This window comes from Gopherus evgoodei, chromosome 1 (genome assembly GCF_007399415.2).
Source record: "Gopherus evgoodei ecotype Sinaloan lineage chromosome 1, rGopEvg1_v1.p, whole genome shotgun sequence".
In the NCBI taxonomy this organism is placed as follows: domain Eukaryota; kingdom Metazoa; phylum Chordata; order Testudines; family Testudinidae; genus Gopherus; species Gopherus evgoodei.
This window is the reverse complement of record NC_044322.1, coordinates 268,586,358-268,612,398: the sequence shown is the minus strand read 5'-3', so window position 1 is coordinate 268,612,398 and position 26,041 is coordinate 268,586,358. Positions and strand designations below refer to the sequence as shown.

The following is a 26,041-nucleotide window of genomic DNA, read 5'->3' as shown; positions in this document are numbered from 1 at the left end:
AACCCCAAAGCTGAGTCCCTGATGATTAAGATATTTGTCATAAAACTAAATTAAAATGCATCAGGCTCTGCCCACAACCCTCTGGCAGCTCATGGCCCTCTGCTTTTATGGAGGAGTGTCCCTAGAGCTCTTTTTTAAACATTGGTGACTATGGGGAAGCACACAGCCATTTCTACCAGTGGGTAGAGCAGCTGCAGTTGATGGGAAAAGAAGAGGTGACCTGGTCCTACGTGCCTCCTGTCTTGTGGGAAGATCTATCTAATCAACTTAACATTGTCTAAAATGCATCAGCACTTTCCAGGGACGATGCCCCCAGACTTCCTAGGCTTGTTTGTATTACATCAACACCAAGTCTCTATCCCGCTGGACACAGAGACTGGAAAACTACTGATGTTCCTAAACCGATTCCGTACAAGGAGCACAGGAGCCTGAAGGGGCCTGGGGGGAGAGGCAGGAACTTCTTTTGGCTACATTTGTTCTCTTTCGCCTACTGCAGGGCAGGGCACTGCTGCTTTACCACTTAACACCCAGACCTGTGCTGACAAGAGAGTGGGTGAGCTCCCACTCTGGTTTTGATCAGCTTTAACCATGGTTCAGAGTGCATAGCCCTGCACAGATAACTGGCTCCACAGTCCGGGCTAACAGGGCAGAGTCACTGTTCATGGAGTGTTATACAGCGCACATGCTGCAGCATGTTTTCTAATGTTTATATAAGTGTGTTGTTTCGTTTATCTGAATTTTTAAGCAAATTGCCAGAGCCCTTTCTGCTCATTAGGGCTGCTGCTTACGCCAAGTTCAATCTTTCAAAGTTTAGCCAGTGTTGAGTGATGCTGGAAAAGAAACAGTTGCAACAGTCCAACATATTTTTTTTTATATAGTTGTGCAAAAATGGCTTTTGTTCACCCTGCCATAACTCAGAAATGACTGAATAGTTTTGGCCCAAACTTTCCAGCAATATTCACCTGTGAGGAGAAACCAAGCATAGCAAATTTCAGCCCATAAAAATGAAGGTTTTGGAAAGTTATGATCCTCTGAAAACAAGATGTATGTGTGTGTGTGGGGGGGGGATATAATGCAAACTACTTTGCAACCTTAACTATTATAAGCCTGATCAGTGGCCGCTAGAATATATTTGTACAGTACTCTGAGTCCCTTCATGCTGAATGGGGCTATTACAAATCAAATAATTTCCTGGCTGGGCAATCTGTCCTGCAGCAACATTGTAACTTGGGTGTAGGGTGAGTGCTTCCAGGAAGGCGATGACAAACATGGGTGAAATATTTTCTGCAGGAGGCTAAGAGTGACTCAGGATTCCTACAGCAAAGCACCTCCTGCTGCTCGGAGCAACATATCTGAAAAATGAGAACACAGCATAAGAGGCTAACCTTTGGTTAGTACATCTTCCTCTCTGACGGCAAGAGCTCAGCTCTGCAGGGGACAGAGGGGATTATCCACTATGTAAATCGTGCAGATAAAAACGCTCAGAAAAAAACATGCACAGTCCTTGTGTACTTCAACTCACTGATTACCGGAAATTCCTCAGGGAGCTGCTGAGATGTGAGGGGTTACTGTTCTGCGTTATGATTTTTACAGTCTGGCCAGTGGCAGGAAACAACCAAATAAAATTTCTTAGTTCTGCTTTCTTCTTAGCAGGGCTTCAGCCACAGGTCTCAGGCCTAGCTGCAGTCTAGTGTTCATGCTTTTCTAGAGTCATTTTCCAGGTCTGGTCTCTTCCTTCCACGCCAGCAGGGGCATGGCCTCCTGCACTGAGAAGCCCTGATAACCGTGGGGTTAGGGCTCAGCACTTCTATGCAGGCCGTTTCAGGCTTTATTCCCAGTCCAGCGCTCCTTGGCAGGAGGCGGGAGTGCTGCACAGAGAGCATGCTGTGGGGAGGTGATTCTTCTCCAGTTGGGGTGATTGCAGACTAATATTGATGAGGTCCTTGGCCAGAAGGATGTAGCCCATTTGAGAGGGACCCTCAGAGCTCCATTAAAAAATACCCCAAACCCACTCAGCGGCAGGGAATTACATGAGCAGCTGCCTGTATGTGTGTGACCTGGAAATCTCTTCTTGATGCCAACTGGCAGAGGACACAGAGTGCATAGAGTTTTACAGGGAACTCCTTGGTCAGTTATATACTAATTCACTAAAGGGTGGCATATGAGGTCTCTGCTCAGAGCCAGTAACACTCTGGGCATCGTAATCCCTGTAAAATGTATGTGCGGATAGTATGTGAGGCTTTATGTACCTATACTAGAAATTATGTTAGTAAAGTCAGTGAGTTAAATCAGGTCACCAAGAGGTGACAAACATCTTCCTTTCAGACAGGCAGGAGACATTTATCTATCTGCCTAGCTATATTGAAACTAAGCAGTGTCTACTTCAGTGATTCTCTACCAGTTGTATGTGTACCCCTGGGGGTATGCAGAGGTCTTCCAGAGGGTACAGGTCTGTCTCATCTTACGCGGGGGTTCTGTTCCATGGTTAGCGCGTAAAGCGAAAACCGCGTAAAGTCAAAATTACATTGAGTTGAATGGCGGGCAGAATCACCCGCACTACAGAAACAGTATTTAAATTGTTATTTTTCTCTTTTGTTTTTGTTTTTGCCAACCGCGTAAAGCTGAAATTGCGCATGTTAAATGCGCGTAAGATGCGACAGACCGGTACATCAACTCATCTAGACATTTGCCTAGTTTTATAACAGGCATTAGCGAAGTCTACTGTACTAACTAAAATTTCATACAATGACTTGTTTATACTGCTGTATATACTATACACTGAAATGTAAGTACAATATTTATATTCCAATTGATTTGTTTTATAATGGCATGGTAAAAATGACAGTGTAAGCAATTTGTCAGTAATAGTGGCTGTGACACTTTTGTATTTTTATGTCTGGTTTTGTAAGCAAATAGTTTTTAAGTGAGGTGAAACTTTGGGGTACCCAAGACAAATCAGACTCCTGAAAGGGGTACAGTTGTCTGGAAAGATTGAGAACCACTAGTTTTCTTCACAGTGGATACCTTTGTGTATATAGAGCCACCATCTAAGTAAAATTAAGTAATTAACAAGCGATTGCAAAATCTACAGGAAGGAATGAACAGCAGTGCTGGTTTATAGACAAAAGAGCACAGGATTGTTTTGACATATCTGGGGTTGCAAAGGGCCATCCTGGTTTGCTTCCCCAGGAGGTCAAGCTGCCATCTGGCTTGTTTTATAAAAGGTGAATCACAGCTGGTCTGGCTGTTTGACACTGGGAAAGGAACCCTGGGTGAGTTAACCTTTACCAGAAAGGGGAATGCCTTGTTCGTTAAGTTTCGGCTCTAGTGTACATGTTATTCTTTTATATGTACTGTATATACTAATTCATTAGCCTATTCATTTATAAGCTGACCCCCCAAGATGGACAGGTAAAAATAGCAAAAACTGTATGACCCTTTCATAAGCTGACCCTATATTTCAGGGGTTCACAAACTTTGGCTCCTGGCCCATTAGGGTAAGCCGCTAAAGGGCCTGGACATTTTGTTTACCTGGAGCTTTCACAGGCAGAGAGCCCCTCAGCTCCCAGTGGCCATGGTTTGCTGTTCCCAGCCTATGGGAGCTGCGGGAAGCACTGTGAGCCGAGGGACGTGCTGGCTGCCCTTCCCGCAGCTCCCCTTGGCTGGGAACTGCGAACCGCAGCCACTGGGAGCTGAGGGGCGCACCAGGTAAACAAAACAACAATGTATTAGATATTCAATTCAATAATTCCATAGAGCTTAAAATCATCAGATTTTGGTGTAGATCCATGGATAAGCCGACCCCCGCTCTTTGATACTTCACTTGTTTTACCAAAAATATTTGCCTTATGAAGGAGTATATACGGTAATCCTTTATTTCCAGTACTTCTGCTACTGTCATATGAGTCTCTGTTCTTTGTTAAATAAACGTAGACTTATTTTTGCTATAAACAGATCTCAGTGCTGTGTTTTAAGTGGAGCTCTGTGGTGGAACTGGTAAAATGGAGTGTACTATTCGTCCTTTGGGAGTAGCAGATCTGTGGATTCCGTGAGTATCCAGTGGCCCAGGGGCTGGAGATGCTTGGAGGACTTGGGGGTTAGAGTGAGACTATTGCTAATCTGTAAGAAGGAGCAGGGCCTGCAGAGGCCTAGAGAGGAGTGCTTGTGTTGCCAGAGGCTGGTGATGTTGGGGAACAGAACCAAGGCCAGCGCAGACACTGGTTTTTCACACTAAGGGCAGGTGGTAGTGAGGTCCCCAGGGTCCTCCTGCGAAGCGGCACAAAATGTGGCACGAGCAGATACCTTCAGTCACTCTCTCTTCCCTGTATCTCTCCTCTCCTGACTCCTTGCTTTTGCTGCTGTTTCACAGGCAATGTTTTCCACAGCCTTGGGGAAGGATCTGCCTGCTGCTTCCTGTTTGTGGGTGGGAGTGAAACGTAGTTGTGATCCAACAGCACAACCTCCAGCCTTGATCTTCCCAGCACAGCAAGTGCACTGCGGGGCATCTTGGCTGAAAAAAGCAATCTCTGCCCCCAACAGTCTTCACTCCTGAGTCTGTTTCTGTTGCTCCTTTCCCCCTCCCCTATTGAGGAACTAGAGTGTTCACACCCAAGGACAGGAACGTAGGTCACTTCCCCTCTAAGGAATGGCCACGCAGTTTTGTTTCCTGTGATAGAGGCAGCGCTGGCTGTTGGGAAGGGTATCTGCCTCACCAATGTGCCCACCTTCCTTCTGCTAAGATTCCCACCCCATTGGTGGCGTGCAGTGCACATAGGATTGTGGGTGATGGGCATGGCTAAATGTGTCAGCCAGGTGGTTTGCAGACACTGCATATCAGCAGGGAGCAGGCTGTTGTAATCCCACAGAGAAATCCCTGGCGCAAATTCAGCCTTCTGGGGCTGACTGCTCCTAACTCACCTGTGATCTCATTGGATTTTGTAATCCGAGGCTGAGCCTAGCCAATACTTGGTGGAAGATCTGCAAGGAAAATTCAGATGCTGCAGGAAATGCGGGTGATTTAGTAGGAACGTCTCACCCTATTGAGTCAGTACCTATGTCCTAGCATGGTGCTGATGTGTCCTACTCTGCATAGGGTGCCATGCTTCAAATGAGTCATAAAAACAGAGACTTCTGACCACTTGCAGTTGTTTCAACTCCTATGACACTTTTTTGGCAAGAAATGGGTGTGTTAACCTTGTCGTCCTGGCTAAGTTTCAGTGTGGCTATTTAGATCCTGCCTCCCTAAATGCAAGTGCATGTGGATCGGGTGGTGGTCTCTCCCTGTGTGTGCTGTTACTGTAGGTAGTTAAACAGCTGCCTTGTCTCCCTGCCACCCCCTAGTGGTGGCTGTGCTACACTGATCAGTGAATGGAGTCATTTGTCCAGGTGTGTCTCTGTAGTTGCTACTGTACATTGAGCTGGATGGCGATACAGAAACGTTAACTATTATCTCTAAGGGAAGCAGACGAGAGAGAAGGGGGGAGGAGAGGATGGTAAAACAGTCTCTTAGGTACAGCCTAATGAGCAGGAAACCGTGCCCTTCCACCTTCAGTCCTCGTTCATGCAGAACCAACAGGGGTCCACTGCAGATTGAGTTTCTGCAGACCCCATCAAAATAATGTCTCTTGTTTCACTTCTTTTCTTCAGGATACGAGTGATCCATCCTAAGGACAAAAACAGCTATTTAGAGCCAGAAGGGGCTTTTTCTCACTCTCCTGTAAAATGATAAACTAAACCTGTTTTCTACATGAAGGAAGGGAGGTGATAAAACAACATTTAGCAGTGACCAGTGGTATGCAGTATCACCCACTAATCCCCCCAACACTCCTGTCCAGAAGGCTGAGGCACAGAGAGATTACGGCCCTGATTTTTAGAAGTCTCCGCTCCTTTGGGCCTGTCCAGGTTTGGATGCCCCACTGGAGACACAAAGACTGAGATTTTCAAAGTGACCCTTGGTTCTGGGTGACCAGCTTGAGACAACTCAGAGATCTGAATTTCGGAGGTGCCAAGCTGCTCCTCCTGGAATGTTGGATGGACAACACTTCCGAGAATTAGGCTCAGAGCCTCTCAGCCTGGGATCTCAGAAACAAAGGCTTGTCTACCCGAGAAACCTGAACCAATTTAGTGAAATCAGCCTGGAGACGCATTTAGTTAACTCAGTGCATCCCACTTGCATGGAGGCTCTTATTTTGGTTCCAGAGTGCCTTATATCAGTTTTGCTTACCTCAGTAAGGAATCAGCTTATGCTAAACAGATAAAGTATTGCTGAACAGAAATAAGAGCATTCACATACGTGGGTTGCACTAATTCAACTGAATCACATTTTAAACTGACTTGGTTAACTTTTCTTGTGCAGACATGCCTGAGGCGCTTAAAATTGGTGGCCACTCTTACAAAAATGTGGGCCCTTGGACCTGATTTTCAGAGGTGTTGAGCACTATTTGAAGTCAATGGGAGCTGCAGGTGCTCAGCAACATGGAAAATCAGGCCTTAATACCTTGTATACACTAGTGTCCCTCTAGTCCAGGAATGGGACAACTACACTCATGCTAGCATTAGCGTAGAAAAGCCTCAGGCCCTTCCACCATGTCATACAAATCTGCTCAGATTTTTGTGCCATGACTGGAAAATTAACCTTGGCCCTGTCTGAACTAGTGCCCCTGCAGCTGTGCCGTGACTGGAATAGATATGCAAAGGTCTCTAATTCATACACACCCAGAGGCCAGAATTTTCCAAAGAGCTCAGCTCCTTTTTAGGCACCCAAAGACGTGGTCAGGTTTCCAGAACAGAGCAGCATGTTGACAGCTGAGCACTTTTGAAAATGTGGCCCTTATTTTGGTACCTTAAAGGGACTGGAGCTCTTTTAAAAACCTGACCCTATTTGTAGGTAGTGAGCATTTGAAGAGTTGGCCCCAAATGTCTTAAGTTGGACACAGGGCCGGCTCCAGCGACTTTGCCGCCCCAAGCGGCAGGGGAAAAAAAAGCTGCGATTGGCAGCAATTCAGCGGCAGCTCTACTGCTGCTGCTTCGTTCTTTGGCAGCAATTTAGCAGCAGGCCCTTCCCTCGGAGAGGGACTGAGGGACCTGCCGCCAAAGAGCCAGACGGGCCGCCCCTTTCCGTTGGCTGCACCAAGCACCCGCTTGCTGCGCTGGTGCCTGGATCCAGCCCTGGTTGGACACCCAAAAATAGGGGCAGCTTTTGAAGAGTCGGGCTGGAGGGATCTGTGGCAAAGTCAGAGTTAGGAGCTCTTAGTTTCCACTCCCTTTTATTACTAGCCCTCCTGTCTGAGTCCATTTCTAAATTATAGTTGCAAACTTGTGCCTCACCCTGACTGTGGGAAACAAGAGACCCTGGAATGGGGGAATTCCACTGTATGCTACTGGCAGCTAGAGAGCTTCCAGCACCAGTGAACGAGTGTCCGTCTCCCTTCTCCCTCTGCCCCTTGTCTGAGATGGCTCTGCCCTCTCTTGTGTTTGGGGGATGGGACAGGAAGGCCCTTTCTGCTGGCAGCCCACTAATTAGACAGGAATGTCATCTCCAGCACAGATGTCGACTCTGACCTCCCTTTAACCTCAGTGAAAATCAAAACAGAGGCAATGGAGCTTGGTTTTTAATAATAATAATTAATAACGAGAATTTGGGAGAAGGGGGAAATCTGGCTCTCGGATAGAGGGGGTGTGGGCTGTTCAGCACCCACTGTTACTGCCTGAGCTGCAGAATTGGAAGGGGTTGGCTCTAGCTCCTGACCCCATCCCCAGAACAGGGAATCAGCACCGTCAAATGTCCTGGTGATGGCTTCCAAGGACTGGTTCTGATGGCTGGGTGTGTGTCCGCTGCCCTCTCTCTCCCAAACTGCCATCCTGGTGTAGTCACCCTCTGCAAGAGATTCCTCTGGTTTGTGGTTATTGTGCAAATACACTGGCTCCTGCAGTCCATTTTCTGCAACAGAAGTTGCCCAAGGTGATTCATTGTGGCCTGAAGTCTTGCATTGATCCAGTCCTCCACCAAACACAGTGGACCTGGTTGATCCAAGACATGGGACAGGGTGGGCGTTTGGAGCTAGGAATTCCCTCTGTGCCTCACATTGTTGCTGGTTAAAGGTTCTTGGTGTGAGGCATATGGCCATTGTGCCAGGCTTCAGGCTTGGCATTTCACACCTGAACTGCATTGTTACTCCTCCCTCTCCACCCAAGCTGAACTGCCACAAGTTCAGCAGCCAGTGTTTCTAACGTGTCTGGATCAGACTAGAATGAAGCTGTTTGCCTGCACCCTGAAGAACTTCTCTGAGTCACTTGTAAAACCAGTGCCATGTGACTTAGCTTTATTGCACTATTGTTTTTCTTCTACAGAAGCTTCCTATCCGTTCTTTTCCGTCTTTTCCCAGGTCTGAACTGGCCAAGAGCCTGACATGCCCCACCTTGGGCTCCCTAGAACTGCGTCCCTGCATCCTTACAGAGGCCAGTTTAACCTGGTTCTCATTTTTAAACAGTCCCCGCTTCTGCTTGGCTCTGAGCTCCAGATAACCTCTACAATTTTTACAATCCCCTTGCCAGCACTTTGGTACCAGTTTGCTCTGATTCCAAACTCCAGGTATTCTGAGACCCGTAGTCTCCCTGCCCCTGTTCAGCCTCTGCCCACCTGGAAAGACAATCTGTACCATCTGTCTAGTTCTATGCAATGTCCATCCCCCTAGTATCTAACAGCCTACAATCCCCACTCTGCATTCCCTCTGTCCTTCTCACTCTGTGCTTCCCTTGCCCTGAGTTCCAGCTCTGAGCTCTTCTCAGCCTTCCCAGTTCCCCACTTTGTCCTCTCTTGCCCAGAACCTTGACCCCAAGCTTTCTCCACTGATCTCACAACCTTCCCCTTCCCTTGAGCTCGTTTCACTAACCCCAAGTCCCTCCCATCCTTAGCTTCCCTGGAGTCAAATTGCCTAGGTTTCTGCTAGAGAAATGAGAGAAAAATCTTTACAATGATGTTGTGTTTGCTTTTCAGACAGTGATCAGTAGTAGCTCATTCTCTGTGCTGCTGGGACCAGGACATCACAGGAAGCACAACTGCTTTGCATTTATTTATCCCACAGCCTCCCCACCCGACGGGTTAGAACCTGGGACAAGTTCTGGGTTCTTTCTTTTAAAATTATGGCATTGAAATTATTAGTTACTCCACGAAACAATGTCCCTTTGCCATGTACATTGGCCAAACCGGACAATCTCTATGTAAAAGAATAAATGGACACAAATCAGATGTCAAGAATTATAACTTTAAAAAACCAGTTGGAGAACACTTCAACCTCCCTGGTCACTTGGTTACAGATCTCAAAGTCGCAATATTACAACAAAAAAACTTAAAAAACAGACTCCAACAAGAGAGTGCTGAACTGGAATTAATTTGCAAATTGGACACTATTAAATTAGGCTTGAATAAAGACTGGGAGTGGATGGGTGATTACACAAAGTAAAACTATTTTCCCATGTTTATTTTCCCCCCCTACAGTTCCTCACACCTTCTTGTCAACTGCTAGAAATGAGCCATTTTGAATACCACTACAAAGTTTTTTTTCTTTCCTGCTGAAAATAGCTCACTGTAGCCCACTGTTTCATGTTCTCTGTGTATATATATATATATATCTTCCTACTGTATTTTCCACAGCATGCATCCGATGGAGTGGGCTGTAGCCTATGAAAGCTTATGCTCAAATAAATTTGTTAGTGTCTAAGGCAGGGGTACCGAACACGGTGCCTGTGGGCGCCATGGTGCCCACGGGGGCATCTAAATGCACCCACATACTGGCTGGTGGTCGAGCATCTGCCGAAATTCAGCGGCATTTTGACGGCCACGCCTCTGGATGACGCTGCTTGCCGCCGACAAGCATCATCATCCAGAGGCATCACCACCAAAATTCAACAGCATTTTGGCGGCTGCTCGACTGCTGCCACAGTCCTTTGTTTGGTGCCTACCAGACGAAAAAGGTTGGGGACCACTGGTCTAAGGTGCCACAAGTACTCCTGTTCTTTTCATGAATCATTTGTGTGTCTTCTATGACATCACAGCGGTGATGTGTCACTCTCCAGTGACATCATGCAGAGAAAACTGTTCTCCCCCCACCCCACCCTACACCCTGGCCACAGTATGGCATGATCTGTGTCTCTGAGCTTCAGAGTTGTTTCACAAATACAGGTACATTAATAACTGACAGGTGAGTAATTGAGAAGTTACCTGACTAGATCTGAGCCCGCATGGAAACATACCCACAGGTAACAAAAGAAACTGGATCTCTGTGTGTTCAGCTGCAGAACAGCCTGAAAAGACACAATATGCACAGACATTCATATATAAACATATTGAAATACCGAATGCATTCACAGCACCCATAGGGCCAACGCCTCAGCTGGTATAAACCAGCACACCTCTGCTGACTTCAATGGAGCTGTGCCCTTTTACAGCCGCTGAAGATCTGGCCCAAGATTTACAGTGTATCCACAAGCACAGACTCTTACTATATCAAGACGGACACCTGTATAATGTATACACATAAAGAAACACATGTCCATGCACACATACAAATACAGTGTATGCACATACTCAAACATATTCACAAAGACACACTCATGCACATATACAGGCACATATGCTGTTAGGCAAGAGAAGATGTATACCAAAAATTATTTACTCCACTTCTCTCTTTTTCTCTTCTCGCAGAATGGTCCTTATATTTCTCTAGCCTCATCTGTTTGGCATTAGACTTTTCTTAATTCAGAAATGGGTCTCAAACACCTTTCCACTCCAGTGCTTCCATGAACAGCTCTGGGGCTACAATCCACATTTCCACCTGCAGAATTTAACTCTTTCTATCACCATCAGTGACAGCACTGTTTGAAGGAATTTACGCATGATGCCTCTGGAAGGCATGCTACCGTAGAGTATCCACTGCAAGTGCCTCTTAGCCTTTATTTGTTAGAACAGTCGGAGCACAGATTCATTGGTTTAAATTTAAACCGATCCAGGTTATCTGCAACTGTGGCGTGTAAACCTGGGTAGCCATTAAAGGCTACAGCCTGCAGCATAAGAGCAAGTCCTGGACAGATGTAGTGTTGAGGTAGCTGGAAGAGAAGTCTATGCTAGCACTTCTACTGTGCTTCAGTTTCCCCATCTGCAACATGAGTGCTGAGGATCAATGAATGTTTGTAAAACACTTTGGCTGGAACTTTAATTCTGTGCTTCTGCTGGCCTTCCCCTACCCCTTTTACCAAACTATCACCACCAAACATACTAGACCACCCTCAGACTCCCCTTCTGCACAAGCTTTTCACCACTCCCTCACATTTAGCTGTGGGTGTTTGGTGTACTAGTGTGTTATGCTGGGAGAGGGTCGTTTGGTACAGCTAGGGGGCTGAGTTAAGGCTGCAGTCTGTGGTTTGTAGCATACAATAGTTATGGTAGGTGTGTGCCTGGGGGTGGAGTAGAGAGTATGTGTTGTTGAGATGGTTTAACTTTTCAGTCTTTGCTTTTGTGCCAGGCACAGGGTTGCCAACGTTGCATTTCAAAAATAGGAGACTGTTTTCATAGCACCCCATCCCACACCGCCTGCCGATATTATATTATTAGTAATAATAATAATAATGGGCAGTGTGTAATGGAGGTGCAGGGTAGCCAAGCCTCTCCAAATCTCACACAGCTGGGGGCAGGGCAGTGGCAGATTAATGCACGGGCCCTGGGCAATTTGAGGGCCCTGGAAAAATCTTCCCTCGCCACGGCCCTGGGGCTGGCCTGGAGGAGCTCTCACACAGAGCTTTTCCAATGTCAGGGCTGCAGCAAGGAGGACCCTGGGTGGGGGAGGAGGAAGAGGGGGATGGAATGGGGGCTGGGCCACAGGGGAAGGGGCAGAACAGGGCAGGGGCTCTGAGCTTGGAACTCTGCTGCTGCCGCCCGCAGCCAGGGGGAAGGGGCTTTGCCACCCATGATAATAATTAATTAATTAATTAATTAGCAGTGCTCACCTACATTTGCCAGGAGTATATCTTGCTGCTTTTTACAGCACTCAGCAACTCCTGATCTTGTTGGACAGAGATAAAAAAGAAAGGACGTCCCTTGTAATGGGGGGACTGTTGGCATGTTGCCAGTGGCAACCCTAGTCAGGCATGTTCTGTGTGTAGCAACAGTACCTGCTTCACTATGACTGTTGTCTTTGTAATTTACTTGTAGCTTATCTCTAACACAGTTTGGTCGGCCAGCAGTAACAGGGTCAGAGTGTGCATAATGGCAGCTCTGCCCAGGGAGATCATGAGGCCCCTGCATGCATGTGCCAGGAGGGTTTGGATCAGTTAGAGTGCAGGTATGTGATCAGATTGCTAGCTACAGCCCTGCACGCAGCGTCTAAAGAGTAAAGTTTTCCTTCTGATTGTTAACCCAGTATCACAACCAGATGGGAATTGGTTTCCGATCTCTGAGGCTGGGGGCACTCCAACCCACTTCCCCAGATACTGTGCAGGTCACAGATGAGGTCATTTTGCTTCTATGTAGCTGCAGTCTGCTGGAGGTATGTGGGGGAAGAAGGAGGAGAAGTAGGGGTGGGCAGTTTCTTTGTATTTTCAGAGATTTGAACAGCTGGATCCAGTGAGGGTTCCCAGGGCTTTTCCCAGGAACTAGCTCAGTGGGCTTCTCAAGCATGTAGCATGGGAGCAACATGTAGAAATAGTGGCTCTCAAGGCTCCACCTCTGCTGAGCTCTGTGAAAGTCTCCATTGCCCATATAAGGCTACAGTTGTCACAAAGAACCATAAATAGTTGTGTTGTCATTACCTGCTGCCTCATGAGCATGTACTAATCAGGGCATCTTTGCAAGTCAGGTCCTCCTTCCTGTTTGGAGTGACCTACTCTCCTCTCTCTACCCATGCTCCATGAAGATAGTATTTTCCAAAATAGCACGGATGTCTATACACACACACACACACACAGAGCCTGATTCTCTGTTATCTTTGCCTTGTGCAATCACTTCACACACAGAGAGCCTGATTCTCTGTGCCCTTTGCCTTGTGCAATCATTTCACACACACAGAGAGCTTGATTCTCTGTGCCCTTTGCCTTGTGCATTCATTTCACACACACACATGCCGAGACTCTCTTTGCCATTTGCCTTCTGCTATCATTCACTCCCACACATACACACACAGCCTGATTCTCTATGCCCCTTGTGCAATCATTTCACAGACACACACAGACACAGACACACACAGAGCCTGATTGTGCCCTTTGCCTTGTACAATCATTTCATACACACGCAGAGCCTGGTTCTCTGTGCCCTTTGTTTTGTGCAATCACTTCACACACACACACACAGAGCCAGATTCTCTGTTCTCTTTGCCTTGTGCAATCATTTCACACACACACACACACACAGACATACACACAGCCTGATTCTCAGTTCTCCTTGCCTTATACAATAATTTAGAACAGAGCAAAGTAGATTTCAAATCAGCAAGCGCACTGGGATTGATACGACAAGGTGGAGACTCAGGCCCCCATTCTCTCACGGGGTTACTGTGTTTTTATTCAGCGACTGTGGTGCCTGTTGCCCTTTCGCCACTGGCAAGGATGGCGCTTTTGTTCTTTAAGTGAGCTGTTTTACTTGTGGGGGAGGGGACAGGAAGAGAAAGGAAAAAGCTCAGCAGGCACAAAATTAAACAGCAGAGAAGAGGGAGAGAGAGAGAGAGAGAGAGAGAGAGAATAACAAGCCCTTAAGTCCTGCAGAGGAAAATATGCTCCCCAAAGGCTTATCCCTCTTTTGAAGATGCAGTGTGTTCCTGGTAGGGGTGGCCAAGTACAGAGGAGACCTCCTATATGCATGGAAGGACACACTCCAATAAAGAAGATGGTCCAGTGGTTAAAGCAGTAGCCTTGGGCCTGGGAAATTGTTACAATCCCTGCTGTACCACAGATGTGCTGTGTAACCTTGGGCAAGTCACTTCTCCTCAGTTGTTCATTTGTAAAACGGGCTACTAGCACTGCCCTACTTCACAGGGGTGTTGTGAGGAGACAGACACTAAAGATTGCGAGGCATTTGGATGCAATGGTAGCAGTGGCCAAATAAGTGCCAGATCCAGAAACAGAAAGGCAGTGTAGTCTGAGAATCAGTGTGGTCTAGTGGACAGGGCACTAGAAGTCAGGAGACCTGGTGGGCCAACTCACTGGCCAATATGTCAAATATAGTTCCCAAGAGCAGCAGAACTTCTGTCCTCTTCTTTGGCATTTCTTTCTGTAACAAAAGTGTCAGTGCATCTCAAAACAAATCTTTCCTAGACTCTCTAATTCCTCCCTGAAAGTCAGGGCCTCCTGCCTGATCTTTCCAAAAGCTCTTCTGGATCCTTACCTCAGCCTCACATCTCCCTGCCACCATGCTGTCAAGTGACCCCTGGTTATCTCACTCAGCCAGTCAGTCAGAGCCTTGACCAGGCCGTTAAGTCACATGCATGTGTCCCATGATGAGGGCACAGTTACACCTGGGTGGTATTCCCGGTCTACTTATGTCTTGCTGGGTGACCAAAGGCAAGTCACTTCCACTCTTGTGCCTCTGTTTCTCCTCACACCCTTTATCTGTCTTGTCTGTTTAGATTGTAGACTCTTTGGAGAAGGACTGTTCTCTCACTATGTTTGTACAGCACCGAGCACAATGGGGCCCTGATCTTTACTGGAGGGTCTCTAGATGCTAGTGTAAACATATAATAATACAAACAGGGACAGAAGTGCTTCTCTCATAGGTGCCCTAATACAAGGAGGAATGGGAATGCTCCTGATAGGGGGAGGCAATGGGTTGACCTTCTGCTCAGGGAAAGACAGGATTGTTCACAATGGGACACACCCCAACTAAAGGGAAGGATAAAGATGCTCCCACTTGGGAGTTCTGATGTTGTGGATGATGGGTTTACCCTAACCTTAAATAACAATCCTTTCCGTATCCTCTTGCAGTCCAGAAGCCATAGACTCTATTATGACCCAGTGCCGTTAACCAGGCTGAAGGCCCTGTTGTGCTGAATGTTGTGTACACACATACTCTCCCTCTCACACACTCCTCCTCTGATTTCTGGGCAGCTGCATGGATGCAAAGGGAACTTTTTGAGCCCAAAAACTCAGATGTGGGCGTGTTGCATCTACTTGTGCTGTTTGGGGCACCCAGATACAGGAGTCTTTGGAAACGTGTCCTTAGAGGAGTTGGGAAGCAGGGTGTGGTGCTACACGTCCTCTCTTCCTGACTGAATCATGAAGCAGCTCCCTCAGGATTCTGGGTCAAAGTGTGTCACTCCACCTTTTCTCATAAACCAAGGTTGGAATACACCTAGCATTAGAACCTGGCTGCTTTCATCTGAGTTTCCTGGCTTTGGAGTCACTGCAACAGGGGACTGCTTTCAGGTGAGGAGAGGAAAAATCCCCTTTGAGCACACAGGCAGCCCCACCCTCTGCACCACTGTGAGCCCAGTTCCTCCCTTGGAGGGAGAGGAGGTGCTAATTTGCGTGTGTCTGGCACTTCTCTCCTTAGACGGTCTGGTGCCAAATGGTGAGGTCATCGTTCGTTATCAGGATTAAGCATTAGTTTGCAAGGGGAAGGCAGAGGCCACTCCTTTCCCTGTTGGAGCTCTATGCTGCTGTGTGCCTGAAGGTGTGTTGAGCAGCCACTCAGGGAGCAGGGAAGATGAAAGGAATACACTGGGTGCCAAACAGGGCACTCTGTCTTACCGGCCAAATTAATGGAGAGTGATGGGAGGGGTAACAGCTCTCAGTCACCCTTAGTTTTCTTCCTCTCCTCCCAGGGGGCTGCACCCAGAGTCCATCCCAGGTGCACAGAAATCCAGTTCAGGTTCTTCCCTTCCCCACAGAGTCCATCCCAGGAAACACAAAATCAGGACTCTCTTTTGAAAGGAGACTTTTAAAGGTGGCCTGCAAAGAACCTGTATCCTTGTGTCCTTTATGTTGCAAAAGGGAATTTTGAAATTTTTCTATCTTTTCTTTTTCTGCTTGATTTTTACATTACAAATCCCGGTCTCGTCTGCCCTTGGAGACTCTGAGGTGCGTGGAGGACTAGTGGCATAATGGCAAGACAAGAAAGTCAAAGTTAAGCTATTAAGAGGGGAAAGGATACTCTTTAAGAGTCTTTGGGTATTTGTTAATTCCGGTGCCTAATTAACACTCCACAAGGAACCTTGTTAGAGGTTCCATACTCCACCTGAACATTCTCTGAAATATCCAAGAGATCATCCAGCACAATGGTTTTCAACCTGTGGGCCATGGACCATTGAGGGGTCCACAGACTATGTCTAAGATTTCAAAAGGGGTCTGCACCTTCATTTGATATTCTTAGGCATCCACAAATGGAAAAAAGTTGAAAACCACTGCTCTAGCGAAGCCAGATCACAGCCTCAGCATTGCTAATATTCCTAAGGTAAAAAAAGAAGCGGAATCCACACACACTTTTTTTTTTTTTTTTGCAGGGGAGGAAGAATCCTTTTAGACCTTTACTTTCTTAAGCAAAAAATGGCACAACTCCAATGTTTTATATGTCCCTTGCGGGTCCTGTTTAACACTAGGCTCATACTCTGTGATGTGTAGGAACTCATATGGTGGTGGTGGTGGGGCTGTGGATGTTTTTTTGGATTGTTGTGTTTGGTAGGAGAATTTTTGTGAGAAAGTTGAATCACTTGTTCATCTTTCTGCTTCTTCCTTCCCACATCTAAAGGAGTAGTTTCTTGAAATTCAAAAGCTTTGCAGCAAGACAATAGGTCTTTATACATCTACATTCATTTATGAAGACTCAAAGAGCAGTATAGGCCTTTGTGAAGTACATGTAGGTACTTAGACTTCATAGCTGTTAAACTACATTTATAGGAAGCAGAGCAGCAAAATAAAAGTGGTTTCAGCATGCTTTACATACATTTAAGTTATGAATAAACAGACAATGGAAAGACGGAGTGGACAAGAATATTTCCTGACTTAGGTTTATTGATTCACTGGGTGGAGGGGAATTGGATTATCTTTTTATTTTGTGTTTTGCATCTTCACCACATTTTTCTTAGCCCCAAAAATAATCTTCCAAAACACCTTTATCATAAACCAGAGCAGAAAGTAGCAGACCTTGGTCCCGGCAGGAGTCTATTCACCTCCTTCGCCCAGTTGTGGAATGTCCCAAGACCAACAAAAGGCCCCTGACTCCATCTTTTCTGTGGCCTTGGTTCAGCCAACACTCTCATACTTCCTGATATCTGAAAAATACCTGTGGAATTGGTGTCAGCCCCAGGCTCTTCCAGCCCAGGGGCCAATGGGTGCCTCACTATTCTTTACAGGGGCTGTGTGTTTATTAAAACACTCAGGATGCTTTCTTCATTCTAGGCTTGTCACTGGAAATGGAATCCGCAAGTGCTTTGATAAATGGAATTAAAAGGTCAGGTGGTTTAACTGGAGCTTCTATTGGCCTCTCTGCTGAAAGATAACTTCCTGCAGGGAAGAAACCTCGGTATATCTCCGTCAATATCACCTATCTCCTAAAGTGATAACTCCTCAGTGGGTCTCCAGAGCTATCTTTCCACCTCCCACAGTGCTAATGCTTCTGTCTTGAATGGCAATACTGTCAGTTAAAGCATCTGTTGTCCCCAGGCTGCCTCTCCCTCTGCACATCTGACAGCACACACTAGTTGAAGAGAACAAGGAACAGTTGCCTCAGCTCAGCTGTACTCAGCTCCCCACTCTAGCCATGTTTCAGAAGGAAGGGAGGGAGAGGAATAGATGACTGGGCAGTATAGAATGGTCTAAGCTGATAGTGGGAGGCAGGAGAAGTTGGCAACGTGGTAGGAGATTAGAGGAGGCTTGCTAGAGAGCAGAAGAAAAGTCCCAAATGTGGGAGGAAATCTTGGCAGAGATGCAGGTAGAATACTTGAACATAGCATGTAGTGTCTCCAGATGCATAAAGCTTGCAACGTGTGATACCAAGTGTTGGTGGGAGTGTTTACAAGACCTACAACATAAGCAGTTGAGCTGCGTGCATAAAGTACGTAGCATCCACTGATAAAGAATGCAGCTTAAATCATTCCCACAGCTGAGGGTGAATACTTACTGGGAAGGAATACTGAACCATCCTTCCACACATAGACACTAACTGGTTACCAGACTTATAGCTCTACCTTTGGCACTATACCCAAAGCCAAAAAGAATGGCTTTGATTGGACCAGTTTGATTGCTGGCAGCCAGAGGGAGTCTCTTTAATTGAGGATAGCTGTGAACTACCAAGGTTGTGATCCCCAGCATGACAGCAAAGTCATGATAAGACTCAAAGTATTGGAAAATTCCTCACTCCTGGGACCTTTGGGGCATACTAGAATATTTCAGGCTAGTCTCATTTTGTCCTCGTCAATAGGGTAGAATGAAAACCACAGAGCCATTTTAATGTGTGCAAATATTTGGTCTTAATTACCACTGAAGGTTAAGCCCAAGGCAAACACCAAACCTAATGTTAACTGGGAAGGCAGTGTCAACAGAACAAATGGTCATATGGCAATCTAAGAAAGGAGAAGTGCCATACCAAATCTAGGGGCACCTTCCTTCCACTCCACTGAATCCCAGGACTAACTTATTTTCCTCTGCTCCCACTGTTTGAACCTTGGGAAGAAAGAAAAGAGATTAAAAAACAAACAAACAAACCCATCTCCAATTAGATTCCTTTCATAGCCTTTCAGTCAGAGGTCCATAGAAAATAACCGAGAACAATGTAAGAAATCGTTAAACACCATTCATGTTACTGGGTTGTTGGACTAGAAAGAACACAGTAATATCTGCCAAATGGCACCACTTCAGTCAATTCTCTGAGTCTCCCTCTCTAGTGACTGGACTTCTTGTGCTGCATTTTACCTCATCCAAGACTCAGCCTACAAAGGAAGGTAGTGGCTCTCACAGAAATCTCCACATAGCCCAACCAGGCTGAAGACAGAGAAGCAGCATTTAGCTGGATCTTACAATTACTTTAGAGTCTGTCATTTTTCTCAGTGTCCTGTTAAGGCAGGCAAGTTTGTTTGCCATCCCAGTTCCATAAACATGATGGCTGGGGAGTGGGGGAGAGGGGGTTGGAGGTTGGGAAGGGATATTATTCTGCTCTTCTCAGCTTTATCCCTTTGCTGAGTAAGAAGAATGCCCCCACGTCCTTCTAAACTCAGGAATCTGAAGCATTTCTTACCCTCTCTGAGAAAGGGGAGGAGGAAGAGATGGTGTCTGAGATGCTGAGAAAGATCCTGAAACAGTTGTAAAGCCACAGAACTGTGAGACAGCGGTGGTGAGATGAGGATATGACGTACAGGCCTAAGATTAGAGTGTTTCTCACTGGCTGATTTGCTACTGAAATAGGTATTAAGAAGTAAAGAGCCACTATTCTTGTCTTATGTTATGTAGGCAACAGGAGGTGTTATAAAGATGGTCTGGTGAGGTCTGGGTGAACCAGAGGCAGGAAGACAGCTCACAGCCCAGGTCTAGTCTTTGGCACATAGATACCTTTGCTTGGTCATCCTTACCTTTGTTGGCCCTTTTGTGCAGTTTCACTGGATGACAGCCTTGCATGATATTGAAAGCCAGGTAGCAAATGCTGAACAGGAAGAAAATGGGGCAAGAGGAGCTGGAAATGAGAATGAGGGTAAAAAACAAGTACTGTGCATGCTCTAAGAGATTACAATAATGGGCACATTAGAAATCTGTAGAGTAGGTTAGATTGTAAGCATGCTCTGAGACATTCTTGTTAGTGAGTAGGTCAGGAATGTGGTCTCCCCAACTTTACATCATGCGGGTATAATCCCAACACAGCATTTGGAGGAAATCATAAGCTCCAAGAACAGATTTCAGGTCATCAGACCTGACAAGATTGTCCTCTGCCTGAGATGGTAATACAGCCTTCATTTAAGTGTATTTCTGGAGAAGAAAAAACCATGTTTCAGTTGTGTCAAGGTACAACTGTGCTGTAACATTATCCCCTCAAAATGGTAGTTTCTACACTGTAGTATCTGTGCTGTCTGCTGGGGAGGACTGCTGGAGTGCAGGGGAAACACTCTAGACATGTAACAACAAGGTTCTCCTGTTAATTGCATCCCACTACGACTGGAGAGCGAGATGTTGGTATGCAGTGATATTCTGCTGTGGACTTTGTCACTAATGTGTTAAGAAAATGACCAGAGTTTTCTTCTTTGTAAAGCAGAAGCAAGAACTGTGGTGATGGGGTAGGAGTTTAGCAGGTTATGAAGAATCTTTCTATTCATTCACTTAGCACAAAAGTGAGTGGATTGCGGGGGCACATTTGGTAGGATTTTACCATAGATTGGCATGAAGCCGCTGTATTTTATAGGCAGTATGCTGCATTAAAACTACAGCACATCATGCACATTCCCTCTGGCCTCAGGAGTGACACACTAAGACAAGCCATTGAGCCCACAACTTCTGTACAGCTTTGCAGAGTGCTCCTGGCCCCCTGCCATAACTCAAGTGAGCAGAACCAAAACTCAGGCTCAGGTGACCAGAAGTCAAACCTAGGTCATCTAAAGTGCTAACCTCTAGGACATGGAACCAGTTTTGTTTCTTGTTTTTAAGTTCATGGTTCTCCTCTGCCAGTGATCAAAGAGCTGAAATCTGGTTCTTGTACTGGAGAGGAGTGGAGGGGCATGGGCATATATAGGAAAGGGAAGTTGTGTGCTCTCTAACAGTTAATGACTTTCCCAAAAAGATTTGGCACTGAATGGATACAGTTCAGGGCACATAGGGAAAGAGAGAGTAGTAAATGAAGAAATTCATAATGTATGTTGTTCCATTCTCCCATGCAATCTGCCTCCAAAGTGCTGTCCTCCTGTTGTTATCGTGTGTTGAACTCAGGCTAAACCTGCACCTATAGCAGCCACCAGCACTTGCTACAGCTTTATAAAGCCAATACTGAACATTCTTGAGGGACCCTAAATTTTAGACTTTCAGTGAAGTTCCCTTTGTTGGTATTTCAGACACCACAGAGCTATGTTGTGACATTCTGCAGCTCTGTACACGTGTGGTTTCTTAACAAAGTCCCTGTGGTTAGCATTTAGCAATACGCCTTTTCTGAGGTAAACAACTTTACTCCCTTGTCTCTTTTCTCCTTTTATTCTATCAAATTTTGGCTAGAAACATCTTGCAAAATAAAAGCAGAGATTTTATCTGCAAAACATTAGGAGAGTGTTTTTCATTATAAAGTGTATTTAGTTGCTGGCCAGAGATGTGGGCCTGTTTGACAGGCTTGGAGACTGAATCCCCCGTTTATCTCAGAAATGGTACAGCTTGTGCAAGAGAAGTTCAGGTACACACACACACACACACACACACACACACACACACACACACACACACACACACACTCTCTGCCTTGCCAATGAGCCTCAATCCTCACCTAACTTAGATTATCTTAAGAAAAGAGGTTGCACTTAAAATATTTGGCCCAGTGCCTTACATGCCTGGCACAGCACATTAAAGCCATTGACATATCTGAATATCTGACCTGGTGCAATATATGCACAGAGCATGTCTGGCAGCCTGCCTCATTACATGCACCGAGCACACTTGGTCCAGAGCATAGTCATGAACTTCCAGAGAACAATCCAGTGATTGCAGAGCAAAACACCCCCAGAACAGTGTGTTTCTAGAGTTGGATCAGTCACCATGGTGCCAAATCCATTAAAGCAAAATGAAGGGCAAGCTTAAAGAGAAATCAGAGTTGGGCAGGATTTGTGTTTATAAGGGAAGGAAGAAGGGTATTTCCATTTTCTATGCAGAGCAATACTTCAGTTGAAAAACAAATGACCATGGAGTACCCCTGACAGTCAATAGGTATGGAAGATTACATTCACCACATTAGACAGGAAATCTTTCATAGATGATGTGATTGCATTTCAAAATGTACTGGGTTGGTGCTATTTGGGAGACCTGGGTTTGATTCCTGAACACAGGCGAGAGGAAACAGTGTTTTCAACAATCCCCAATCCCCGATAGATTGGGGTATCCTGGAAGCTGATTGGTTGGTGAGGAGACAATTGTAACTCTGGGTGCTAATTGCCTAGGAGAAGATGTGCTTCAGAATTCTAAAACCTGAATGCTGATTGACTAGGAAAGAGGTGTTTCCAGACACCGGGTAATTCTGGATACTGCTGGTTAGTTGTTGAGGAGGTGATGACTTAAAATTCAGATAAAGACAGTGGCAGATTTGTTCTTCCAAAAGGATGCTGTTTGCACATATTGTCCAGCAATAAACGTTATGATTGGAACTGGTCAGAAGGATCAAATAAAAATTGCATGAGCTTTTGGTGACATAACAGGTGCACTCAACTTGCATGGCTTCGCAGGAAACTTTTGATTACACTTTTGTATGGATTCCTCCTTTTCAGACTGCTGCCACCACAAAACAAAAGTCTCTGTACAGTGTAACTGGCATGCATAATCTGGTGCTAACAAATAAACAAGCAAAGGAAACTAGCCTTTTCAAACCTAAATCACCTTACACACAGAAATATTAGCATTAGAGAACAATTAAGAACGTTCAAAAGAAATCTGACATTTTTCCAGGAGGGAAAAGAGGGTGCAAAATTGCAGTAACTGTGGTCCTAACTACTCTCCTCTCTATAGTCTTTTCCTTTCTCAGCCAAGTGGTTGGGAAGGCAGCTTCCTCTCATTCTTTAATAGTTTATTGCACATTAGTATCTTTGACCATTTTCAATCTCTGTTTCACTCCAGCCATAAAATTTAAATTACTTTCCAGTAGTAAACAGCCTTTTTTTAATGCTGCTACTGATGGCTCTTTCTCTTTTCTACATGCATCCTTGGACATAATGGACCATTCCATCATCTTGGGCTGCATGAATACTGTTGATTATGCATATGTCCCTGGTACCCTCTTGTCCTGCCTCCCTTGCATTCTCTGTCTCTGCTGGTAGCTCTTTTTCTATACCAAGACCTGTCCTATATGAAGTCCCACAGAGTTAAATTTTCAGCCTTCCTATTCTTTTCCACCAGCATTTTTCTCACTCATCTGTATCTTTAACAATACCACTTTTATATCTCTGTTACTTAGCTGCACATATCTTTCATCACCTTTACTCACTGCTCCCACTCCACCTTTTGTGGCATGATCAAGTAAACTTTTTGTAGCTTTGTTTCAACTTCCTTAGATAAATCTAAGACAGAAGTGCTTTTCTTGGGCAAGAAATGCTTGCTCAAACACATCTTAATTTCTTCTAATTCTTTTTTCAGTTGAAGTCTCTCTCATTTGCTTCTTCTGTAGATAAGCTTAGTATGATCCTTGATATTTCTTTAATTTATATTGTCTATGCCTGTGAATCTGCCTACCTCACAAGGCTGTTATGAGCTCTATATGGGTAGTACCTTGTATTTTTATTTACCTGTAAAGTGACTGATGCATATATAGTAACCCCAACCCTAATAATTAATAGTTAAGTAGTCCTATCAACACTTCTGCAACATTGTTCATGGTTCACTGCCACTGTTTTCTGAAAGCCTTAACCATTCTTTCTCACCTCTCATCTTGTCTATTACATCCCCCTCTTCTGTGACCTCCCTGTATCCCAGGTCTCTAAATTTCAGCAAGTGAAGAGTGTTGTTGTCTACGTTCTTGCATGCACAAGAATGCAAAACCACATCACCTCCATCCTTCCACAGCTCTGTTTCTCCATTCATTCTGTAATCCCTTTCAATGGTCCCTATTTTTAAAGACCAATTGTAAAACAAAGAAAAATTGATTTGTGCCCTTTCCTGCTCCTTAAAAATGGGTTAAGAATATCTGATCTATAAGCTAGTTATTTTCACATTAGAAATATTAGGCTTGCTTTCTTTTTCCTAGACAATTTTGGCAAGATCTTTGGAGGACCAGGAATATACCCCATCAGAGGAGCCTGAAACCTGGCTGTAATTCTGCCAGCCCCAAATGAGAAGAAGGCAGGAGATATTGAGGCATAGATATTGAGGCATACACTGTGTAAAAAAGGGAAGGCACTGGAAACCACCCAGTGAAAGAAACGGTCTGCTTAGGCTGACCCTGGCCAGTGAGTTGTAGTTTTTAAAGTGACTGGCAGAGAATTGTAATTTTACAAATGAAGAATTCCAGAATAACCTGGAGCTGCCCAGTATGGGCCCAGTAGCACCTGGCTTAGGGATCTCCCAGCTGGCCCTGGTGGAGGCAGAGCCGGCTCTAACAATTTCGCCGCCCCAAGCACGGTGGCATGCCGCGGGGGGGCGCTCTGCCACTTGCCAGTCCTGTGGCCTCCAGTGGATCTCCCACAGGCGTGCCTGCGGATGCTCCACCGGAGCCGCAGGACCAGCGGACCCTCTGCAGGGACGCCTGCGGCAGGTCCACCAGAGCCGCCTGCCAACCTCCCGGCAACGGGCACAGCACCCCCGCGGCATGCCGCCCCAAACGCGCTTGGCGCGCTGTGGCCTGGAGCCGGCCCTGGTGGAGTAGATGCCAGAGGAAGGGTAGGGCCATGGGACAGGCCTGGCGCTGGCGCTGCCACCCAGGGGCTGGTGGGGTGGGTGAAGGGGATTGTGGGAGTGTAGCTGTGCCTGTGCTTCACAAGGGCTGTGGTGACTGCGGGGCATGGAGGGGAGGCTACTCTCTGCCCTCCCCGCCGCACAGTTACCCTTGCCCTCTCCCTCCCCCGCCTATCAGCTCCTCTGATCCTCCCCGCACCAGCAGGACACGCTCGGCAGGCCGACGCTAGTCCTCATTGGCTGGCCAAGTTGTCAATCTGCGCTCCTCCCAGACTGAGAGCCCATTGGCTGGGCTCTTCACTCACGAGCGTTAGACCCCCCCCTCTTCCTAGAGGCACCTCCTCGACCGCTGTTGGTTATGGGCGGAGTCAATCAGAAGCAACCCGTATTTCTATTGGTGGATGATATGGAAATGGGGCGGAACTGTGCCTTGGCGCGGCCGCTCCGCCCGGCTTGAAACCGTACGCAGTGCCGGGGAGTTGGAGGTGTTAAAAGCCGGAGCAGCGCGGTGGGGCTAGCGGTGAGTCTGTGCAAGGAACCGGCCCCGAGGACCAGTCTCTCACCGCAAGGAGCAGGCGCCGCCGCCGCGGCTCTTCCCAGGCTTTGACCGGACTCAGGTGAGGTGCGGGCGGGCGCGGCGCGGGCGGGGACGAGGAACGCAGCGCTCGCGCTTGGTTCTCAGGGTGGCGCTGGCGGCTTTGAGAGTGGGCAGGGTCGGGCGGGTCTGCTCCGGTGCCTGGGAGCCGCTTGTCTCGCCAGCGGGCTGGGGCCCGAGCAGTGGCTTTGCTCGGCCTGGCGGCAGAGCCGTTACCTGCAGTCTCCCCCCACCCCCCTGGCCGGAGAGTGGACACGGGGCATCCCCAGGGGCACGGAGGTGGCCCCCGCCCCGTGCAGGGCAGCGCGCTGGCAGCCCTGCCCACAAGGCGAGCCCTGGCCCGGGGCGACGGAGCACGTGCCCGCGCCTCTCTGCGGGGGCGGCGTTGTGCCGCGGGCGGTGCCTGCCCGGCGGTGGGTGGGCGCTGCTCGCGCGGGTTAATTTTCTCTTCAAACCCCCCCGCCGCCCTAGCGGGCGGGCGAAGGGAGCGTTTGGCAGCTGTCAGGGCTCCCGCCTGAGTCACGGGCTGACAGTCCCGCTGCAGACATTGCAATGGGCTTGGCTTCCGCCCTCCGAGCCAGGCTTCCTCATTAGCCCAGCCGCGGGGCGGGAGTGACAGGGCAAGATGAAGCTTGTAGTGTGCAAAGGCTCGGGGAGGCGCGGGACCTCTCCGAGCCCGTCCCAGCGCACCAGAGGGAAACCCTCCAGCTCTGTTACCAACCTGCCTCCGCTTGGAGTAGGAAGAAACAAGCTGGCCCCCCCCCCCAGGTTGAAACGTACCCATGGGTTTAATCAGCAGTGCTCCTGTCCTGATCTGCCTCGCCGCCGTGTGAAATGAGCCTTAAAGCGGGATCTTGTTCTGCCGAATACACTAGTTTCATGGTACCAAGATGCACTGGTCAGGTTAAGGAGGCA

The 26,041-nt window shown here is 47.0% G+C and overlaps 1 protein-coding gene and 1 long non-coding RNA gene across 3 annotated transcripts in view; one reads left to right on the top strand and one right to left on the bottom strand.

Annotated features, from left to right (window-relative positions):
* Window positions 1–854: 854 nt before the first annotated feature.
* On the bottom strand, window positions 855–25,991 carry LOC115642084. 2 transcript variants are annotated; one of them, XR_003998152.1, is made up of 4 exons: window positions 25,907–25,991; window positions 10,220–10,302; window positions 4,303–5,663; window positions 855–1,352 (listed from the first exon to the last, which is right to left on the bottom strand). It is a non-coding gene; the product is annotated as an uncharacterized LOC115642084 (long non-coding RNA). The 2 variants fall into 2 exon arrangements; XR_003998151.1 differs by lacking the exon at window positions 855–1,352 and having other exon boundaries at window positions 3,704–5,663.
* MYH9 (myosin heavy chain 9) overlaps window positions 24,971–26,041 on the top strand; it is a 103,276-nt gene continuing 102,205 nt past the window's right edge. Inside the window, exon 1 of the mRNA XM_030545437.1 lies at window positions 24,971–25,148. The gene's annotated coding sequence lies outside the window, so the exon portion shown is untranslated. The remainder of the gene's footprint in view (window positions 25,149–26,041) is intronic.